This window comes from Echinops telfairi, unplaced genomic scaffold (assembly GCF_000313985.2).
Source record: "Echinops telfairi isolate 266 unplaced genomic scaffold, ASM31398v2 ScPeMD7_7409;HRSCAF=8447, whole genome shotgun sequence".
In the NCBI taxonomy this organism is placed as follows: Eukaryota; Metazoa; Chordata; class Mammalia; order Afrosoricida; family Tenrecidae; genus Echinops; species Echinops telfairi.
Genome location: NW_022111309.1, coordinates 18,009,194 through 18,018,479, shown reverse-complemented (window position 1 = coordinate 18,018,479; position 9,286 = coordinate 18,009,194).

Genomic DNA, 9,286 nt, shown 5'->3' with positions numbered 1-9,286 from the left:
TGTTGTTCCCTTGTCCCTGGGTTTGTTAACACCCACTTCCTTTCCTCCTCCTCCCCTTCTCCCATGTCCCCGCGGAACTGTCATCCCCTTGTTCTCTCTTTCAGCTTGTTTACCCCACCTGTCCTTTCCAGGCAGACATGCAGCAACAACAATATGTACCATCACAAGACTGAGTACAAGGAAGCAACAATAGAAAGTAAAACAATAGCTACAACAACAACACACAAAAAAACAACCTATAAATAGTTCAGGGTCTATTTGCTGTCTTTTACGAGTGCTTTCCAGTAGAGTCTGATAGGGTGCCATGTCCTGGCTCCACATCTGTACCTGCGAAGAGAAGTTTTTATTGTTATTATTGTAGTACATCCTTATTATTGCCCTTATTGTATGTTTGACCCCTAGATGGTGTTTGTTTGTTTTAACATTTGACTGCTTTTGTTTTTTGTTTGTTTGCTTTTCAGTGACAGATTAGGCAGCAGTTTGTTTATTCATTCAACAATTTCTACAAAAATTTCTCAGTGACATTGGCCAAATTCTTCATAATTTGTAAAAGGTTCTCAATATTTCTGTTCTTACTGTTCTCTTTCAGTTAATCTAGTTTCCCTGCTCCCTTTCATTTTTACCTGTATTTTAAAATAATTGATTGTCCTTTGACTCATAGAATTTGCTTTTATAATGGAGCAAATTACTCACAGCCACTCTCAAAGTACTCTTTTATGAGCCACTCTGCTATTTAGCTAAAAGGTGACCGCAGAGGCTAGTTTGGGTTCTAGGCTTAAAAAGTGACTCAACCCATTGTTTGTTGGTTTGTTTACTTGTTTTTCTTTTGAAAAATTTGAAATTCTATTGGACATTTAACTCCAATTCCATCAAGGACTTAATTCGAGTTATCCATCATCGTAACTGGCACCATCTCATCTAGTTCTGGTTTCAGGGTAGATGAAACCACAGTTCTTTAGACGCCTGGTACTGTGGACTAGATTCTTCTTTGAATCTTTGGCTTCTGTCTTTCACTTTAATACAAGTTGAGTAAAGACCAAGAGTTTATCTTAGATGGCTGTTCACAAGCTGCTAACGTCCCATATGTGACTCCCCAAAGTAGAATGTAGAATATAACATTTTTGGAGGATATTGTGACAAATAACCTAGATTTCCCATGAGACTATTATTCAGACTCAGGAAATCAATCCCAAGGGATGTTTATTTATGGCCAAGAAATATTCATAACTGTGACACCCACCTCTTAATCCATAAACACTGTGGAGTTTAGTTTTGCCTCTTTTGAGCTTTCTGTATATTCAATTATAAACTATCTGGTTTCTTCATTGATTTATTTTCTGCTGGATGCTTTTGAGTTTTTCACGTTAGTTTTAGCTTTGGTGTCTCGATGTTGCCTCATACACAACTTCCAATATGTGACTGGCCCAGGATATACCTACCTAGCATATAGCTTAAAGGAATTGATTGGTTTAAGTGTAATTTAGCTCTTGTGACTATTACTGCCACCTAAAAATTACCTGCTAATAGAAAATACCTGATAATATCCTCTCCATTCCCTTTCTAAATCCCTAATGCTCTGTGGAAATCTGAATTGCACATCATAGCCAAGTTAAAATTTATTAAAAGAGCCAATGTATTTTTAAAAAATTTCCTGTTGAAAGTGTGTGTGTATAATTATTCTATCTGCTTATCTGTTGAAATAATTTGGGGGCTTGTGAGCCATGTATAAAATGATATCTTACTATCATTTCATACTTCAAGTCTCTTAAACTACTCCACTACAGAGAAGCTTTCATGTAGTTTTGCACACTTAGTTTATTTTTCTATGACATTTTACAGCAAATTTATAAACTTTGTAAAATTTCCCTTAGGATATTCATATCTTCTCACTCATTTCTGTTGCCTTCTGACAAATTGTTTTGACTGTTAATATAGTTGAATTTGTCCGTCTAGCCTCTGTATTTTCATCTTTGTTTTTCTCACTGTCCTGATGTCATTTCCTTATAAATTCCAAAAGTATTCTAGTTTTACAAGATCATAATTATGCTTATCAACTTGGAATTAATTTTTGCATAGGAATAGACTATCCCAACTAAATAATAATTGGATATATATCAATCATTTTGCGTAGCACTTGATTCCATATGATAACTGTATGTAGTTTCAGAGTAAAACTATACTCTCTAAGATTTTCAAGGATTAATTTCAGAAGTTGGTTGCCATATCTTTCTTTTAAGGTACTTCTGCATTGCCTTTAACCTCCAATCTTATGTTTGATAAGCTGAACACTCACTTGTTCGCACTACTCAGGGCCTCCATTTACGGACCTACACCTTAAAATGTGAGTGCTTTCTCTCAGAGCCCTGAATTGCCTGATGTGTCCTGAATCAACTTCCCTTACAAATGGGTGGGTCTTTTATAGGGCTGCTTAATTTTTTCTCCTGGACTTTTATGTGTTCCTACAATGATCCTTTATTGTCTAATGTGTGGAATATGTGAACAAAGGAGCCCTTTTGTCACAGTGGGTTAAACATTGGGCTGCTGACTGCAATGTCAGATGTTAAAACTCACCAAAAATGTGCAGAAGAAGATAAGTCTGCCTGCTCCAGTAAAGATGTACAGGCCAAATATGCTTGACACAATAGATGTATGTATGGATTATGATACAAGCCCCCAATAAAATTATTTAAATATATAAATAAACAAAAATAAAGATGTACAGGCTTGGGAGTCCTATAGGTAGTTCGACTCTGTCTAATAGCTCTGCTGTGAGTTTGGACTAGATGTGATGGCAGGGAGTTAAGTGTGGACAAGACCAGGCCTTATTCTTGACCATTTATTGGTTATTTGAGGCTAAATGCAAGTAGATACACATTTTTGTGGACTCTGTTGTGAAGTGCAATAATAATTTGTTATGATAGTTTTTGAAACAATGATCTATTTGTAGAGGACAGTAGTTTGGGAACTTTCTACGTTTTTATTGACTTCAGTCTTTTTGCATTCATTTCTTCATTGAAGTCTCAATCATATGCCTTTCTGTTATCATTTATCCTTATTAATATGTATTTGGTCAACCTGGGATTTGAATATCCTTAAACATATCAAGTACACTCCCTCCTGATGCCCTGTGGTCTGGTATTTTCTTCTTCTGGAACAAACACTTTTTGGTTATCCCTTAGTGAATTCCATCACATCCTTCAAATCACTGTTTCCAACTAATTCAATTAATTAGACTACTATGGGCAGGGGAAGGAAACCACCACTAAACAAAAGAGTCCCATAGGCAGGTACACGAAATGCTTTCAGAGGCGAAAACAGCTGAGAGAGTACATATGTGTACCTCCCCTCTGTTTTGAGAACAGATGTTTGCTCTGGGTCCTTCCTTAGACTAATTCATTAGAGTCATTAAAAAGAATACCTTTCTTGTTGTTCGCAGGCCATCTAGTTTTCTCCAATCTATAGCACACGATGCACCCACGGTGATGGACTGGGTTATGTGTTGGGTTGCTAATCACAAGTTCAGCAATTAGAATCCACTAACTGCTCCTCAGTAGAAAGATGAGGCTTTCTCCTTTCTTAAAGAGTTGCCGTTTCACAAAAACACAGGGGCTGTTCTACCCTGGCCTAGAGGGATGCTATGAATCAGAATTGACTGAATGGCAGTATTTTTTTAATGTCAACAGAAAAAAACCATGCCCTGTGACCTCATCAGTTCAATATGGTCAGCTTTTTTCCTGGGGACTAAAATGGTAACTTTGGGCTCTTTACATGTTGGTCATAAACCTGAAAGTCCTCATTTGCATTTCTAAAAACTATTGCCTCTTTTGTTTTACTTTCTTGCTAGTTCTTATTCTCAATTTCTTTTTCTTTTCTTTTTTAAATCATTCTATTGGGGGTTCATACAGCTCTTATCACAATATATTCATGCACCCATTATGTAAGCACATTTGTACATTTGTTGCCATCATCATTTTCAAAACATTTTCTTTCTACTTGAGCCCTTGGTATCAGCTCCTCATTTCCCCCCCTCCCTCCCTGAGCCCTTGATGAAAAGCTCAGCATGGGTTGGAGTGGCATATCTGAACATGATTCAGCTTGATCACTTTCACCAGGGTTCTGGTCTCAGTTGCATTAAGGGCTGGTAAAGAACATTCTTCATAAAATATTCCTTTCTTCAGTTAGATTGCTGGTGAAAAGAAGATATTTACCTTCTAGAAAGCTTGAAAATTTTGAGGCCTTAAACCTACCTTATTCTAAAAATAAATATTGTATATATAGGATGTGGATCCAAAATTGAAAATGATATTTGAGAAATTAGTAAAATTGCTCTGTAAAGATAGAGTGGGCTCTTGTTTATTGAAAACATCCTCAGATTGGAGCATGGTTTTGATCCCAAGAGGAGGAGGTGGTCATATTTAGCACAAGAAGTATAGGCCACGAACCTGACATGCCTTTCTTAACATTGACTTGTCTGTTTCAGAACAAAGAAATATGGTCCAGTCTGGGGAGTTAGAAATCTCTTACTACTGTCTTGCACATATAAGCATCACAAGGAAGGATTTCAACTTCTGACTGGGTTATGAACCAAATCCATTCACCTGACTCCAAACAGGGTGAGCCATTCTGGGGTTCCTGGGGGCAGTGCTGGGCGAGGAGCTTGAGGGGAAACAGGAGGGATCCGTGTTTCCTGGGGTCTGAACCTAGGAGAGTTCCAGTCTACAAGGGCCCAGGCTATCTTGATGGTCAGGGTCCAAGGTCTTTGCTCATCTCCCTGAATGATAGAATTCACTGGGTAAGTAAATGTTTACAAGCACACTGATTATGGATCCAAGTAAAATACAAATCTTGATTTCAAATTATGGTCAAACTATTAGGATGTTCCTTTTTTGCTTCAGTTATGTGGATTTTTATTTTCTGCTTGCTGTGTTTTAATTAATACTCAATACTATTATCTTTGACTTTCATTCTTAATTTCTTCTCATTCTCTTCACTTTCATCAAGAAATATCTATATTTGGACATGAGAAGTTATTGAAGTCAATCTCTCCCATCCTGATACCATACTCTCCATATGTCTAATTTTTCAGATTATTTGTTTTAAAAATTAAATATATAGTCTTTTCTTATGATAAATTGCACCACATCCCATTGTTCTGTTTGAATAGCCTCCTCTTTTTCCTACTGTAAGGATTTCCGTAAGTACAATAAAACAGACTAACATTTTAAAGGTATTATCTTACTAAATCTCATAAAAGAACCATCTGATATCACCAATAACATCAGAAGTTCACATTCCAGAAGTTCTTCTCAACTCGTCTTGAGTTTCTGGACATTCCTTTGATGTAGAATCACAGCTGTTTTTAAATTCTTTTCAGCAGAAATTTACATTAATGTCATAATATTAATATTGCTTCCAAATTTGCAGGTGCTATTTAAATATCTCATTTTTGCAATGCAAATCAATAAGAATTTCCAATAGTTGTGGACAAGTACTTGTTTTCCAAATTTGGAAGCATAGATCATTTCCATATTTGCACGTGCTTATTAAACATATACATTGAAATTCACTCAATTACTGAAGCCTTGTTTATCCCTAATCCTTCACAGAGCATTTGAATTATATTGTTCAATCCGCTCAGTTCTTAATAATATGCTATCTCCTGAAATGGTTGGTGAAAGGCAACATACAAACAGTGACACAATTTTTTCTGTCCTACAGTATTTTCTTAATTGTTAATATTTCAGCATTCCCTTGAGTATTTAAAAATACTTTTATATGTTTCTATGAGAGGTATTGCTAACCCCACCCATAACACACACACACACACACACACACACACACACAAAGGAGGTGATTTTGAATATGGTGTTTATAGTAGAGAGTTTCTAACTATTATTAATTCTTAAGTTTGGATGTAGGCAGGAATTAGAAAGTCTAATTGGGAAGTCATTAGCTTCCTATGTTATAAACTTGAGACTTCACAAAGTCAATAGAAAATGTAAATACAGGTTTAAAAAAAAGAAAATGTAAATACAGGTAATGGTTTTTTCACAAAAATTTTGAAGGGTTCTTATATTGATAAGTCTATGAGATAAAATCTTAGAAGTTAATGCAGATGGTAAGAGAATGAGAATTATGACTAAACCCTAAGATAGACTTTATAGAACATAAAACCGTGCATCCACTTCCCATGAAATGAAGGTTCCTCAGGATTATGAACATAGTCTTTTATTTCACACAATTTGTAATGATTAATCCTTAGGTAAACCAAACTGAAATTATGCTTTAATAATAAAATGTATAACAATTATTTAAATAGTAATTAAATTCTATTTTATTATCATAATTATTATAATATGTAATTTATGGGATATTTTAGGTCTTGGTGACTGTAGAGGATGTGTCTGTGGATTTCACCCCAGAAGAATGGGCATTGCTGGATGTTTCTCAGAAGCAACTCTTCAGAGATGTGATGGTAGAGACTATCTCAAACCTACCTATAGTAGACATGAATATCTTCATTATTTTAAATTAATTCATGATTTGCCAAATACACACAGTTGTCGCCCCAGTAACTGGGCTAATGATAGCAATACTTGGTGAAATAAAACAATTAAGTTAATTTGCCCTCTGGACCAATTACACCCTAGGTTTCTCATTATATCAAATCTCTACATATTATATTCTGCCATTACTCTGTTAGTTTGTCACACTGTCAAAACTTGCATGTTGCTGTTCTTGAAGTTACCCTACATGTATTTCAATTACTAGAGATCACCTATGGTTAAAAGATATTCAAAGCATCCTTTTTCTTCCACAGAGCAGATCGTTGGTATTAAACTACTGTTGTTGTGGTTGGCGGCATAATGTGTATCACCTATGCCCCCAGTGCTTTTGTGTGTTGATTAAACTTTTGAGAATTAAAAAAAAAAGATTCTTTTGCTAATAATTTACACATACTTATGTGCAGAGATCTGGAAAATCAATGTATTGAGTCACTTTCAGGAAATGTTAATTGAGTTTTCTTTTGCTGCCATGGGCAGCTTGTTTATACAGAACATTCACTCAGGCCTAGTGTGTCAATAAAGCATTGACCAGCTCTTCATGGAACAACTTGCACTCGAGAAATCAGTTGGAGAAATCTCATTTGACTAAGAAAAAATTTCTGCACAAAGGTATATCCTTGTTTGTTTGTTACTTTTAGACATAACAATGCCACCTATGTTAATGAAGAGAAAAAAATATCTCCTTTTCATCTTTAGTGTTATATCTGTCTTGAGCCCACTACCTTTTAAATTTGATCTTCCAATTATTAGCCATATATGTTAGTTTTCCTGTTAATCTTCAAGGATGAATTTACTTGTCAATTGCTGTTTGAACATTATAAAAACATTGAATGAACAAAACGTGGAAAAGTCTTTCTTGCGTCACAGCTTACTCTTGTCTGTGCTTAATGCTTTTCATGTTCATTTCATATTGTGAACTTCAACAAACACAATTGGCTCTGATTCTCAAACGTTAATGACTAAGAACACCTACCCACTGAAGATGTAATGGGAAGATCCGTGAGAAATGTTACAAGTGCCTCCATCTTACAAAAACTCTGTGAATTTCATGGCCATGAAAAGCAGGATAACAAGCAAACCCCACTTTTGAGGTGAGTGTAAGTTACTTGAGAGGGAGCAATGCTCCAGGATAGGGTTTAATGGGAATATTATGTTATATACATAAAGACACTGAGGCAAGTATTTTGGCAATTTAAGTATATGTGGTACAGATGATTATGCACACAGTTAATAACACAAAATGTGGCAATTCTGAACCATCCAGAGATTATGGGGAAGAAATACTTTGATAATTTCCTTCTTATTATTGATAAGTCAATATGAGCCAAAATTGTCTTATCATATAATAAATAGCATCTTTCTCTCCTGTGCTTTTGTTGTCTCCTTGTTTGTTCTAATTTTTTTAACTGAAGAAAGCTCTTCCCTTTTTAAATGAGAGAAATAATATATATAATAACATAGTATATAACTAACAACATACTGATGTTTTTGTGTTTGTGTTGGGTGTATATTCGTGGTTTCTAAGGCTGTTGCCATGTTAGCTGTCATTGAGTCAATTCCATCTCACAGGGACCCATTACAACAGAACAAAACACTGCACTCTCCTGTGATCCTCACAATTGAGGATGAACGCATAGGTTTCTTTGTTTTTAATTAATGTATTTTTTTAATCATTTTATTGAGGGCTTATACAGCTCTTATTACAATCTATACATCCATCCATTGTGTCAAGCACATTTGTACACTTGTCATCAACATTTTCAAAACGTTTTCTTTCTACATAAGCCCTTGGTATCAGCTACTCATTTTTCCCTCCCTCCCTCATGAACCCTTGGTAATTTATAAGCTTTTTTTTTTCATGTCTTACACTGACCAATGTCACCCTTCACCAACTTTTCTGTTGTCCATCCCCCTGGTATGCAGATATATGTAGATTATTGTGATCAGTTCCCTCTTTCTCCCCCTATCTACCCCTTAACCATCCTGGTATCACTACTCTCATTATTGGTCCTGAGGGATTTATCTGCCCTTGATTTCCTGTGATTCCAGCTCTATACCTGTGTACTTGCTTATCTGTAGCCAGATTTGTATGGCAGAATTGGGGTCGTGATTGTGGGGGGAGGAAGCATTAAAAAACTGGAGGAAAGTTGTATGTTTTGTCGGTGCTATACTGCACCCTGACTGGTTCATCTCTTCCTTGTGACCCTTTGTGACAGGTAGGTTTATTGTGCTAACCTGGCCAATAGGAACATGTGATATTAATAAGGTCACAGTTTGGAGGGCAAAGAGACAAATGACTTGGCAAGCCCCACCTCTCTCTCCCTTGCTCACTGGTGATCAGACCAGCATATGGATGCTAGTTCTCAGCCTCATTGTGAGCTACACTACCTGTGGATCATGTGGCTAAAGATTGAGGTTCCTTTGAGACCTGCTTCGTACGCTGCTGGTGTATACATCGCTAGTGCTTTGGACTGTGGAATCCTATCTTCTTGCTGACTGTTGGTGGCCCACCCTTCTGTATGCTGCCTGTGACCAGACTGTCTGCATTGCTCTACGGAAGACTCAGCTGTCTGCTTGCTTGACCTTGGACCCAGTGGCCCTTGTGAGTTGAAGGACTTCCAGCTTATTAATTCTTCCAGGGAAGTGAGTTGAACTGAGCCCTCTGTACTGCTGTGTGGACTAATTAGCTGTTATATTCTTTTGCTTTTGTGTGTGTGTGT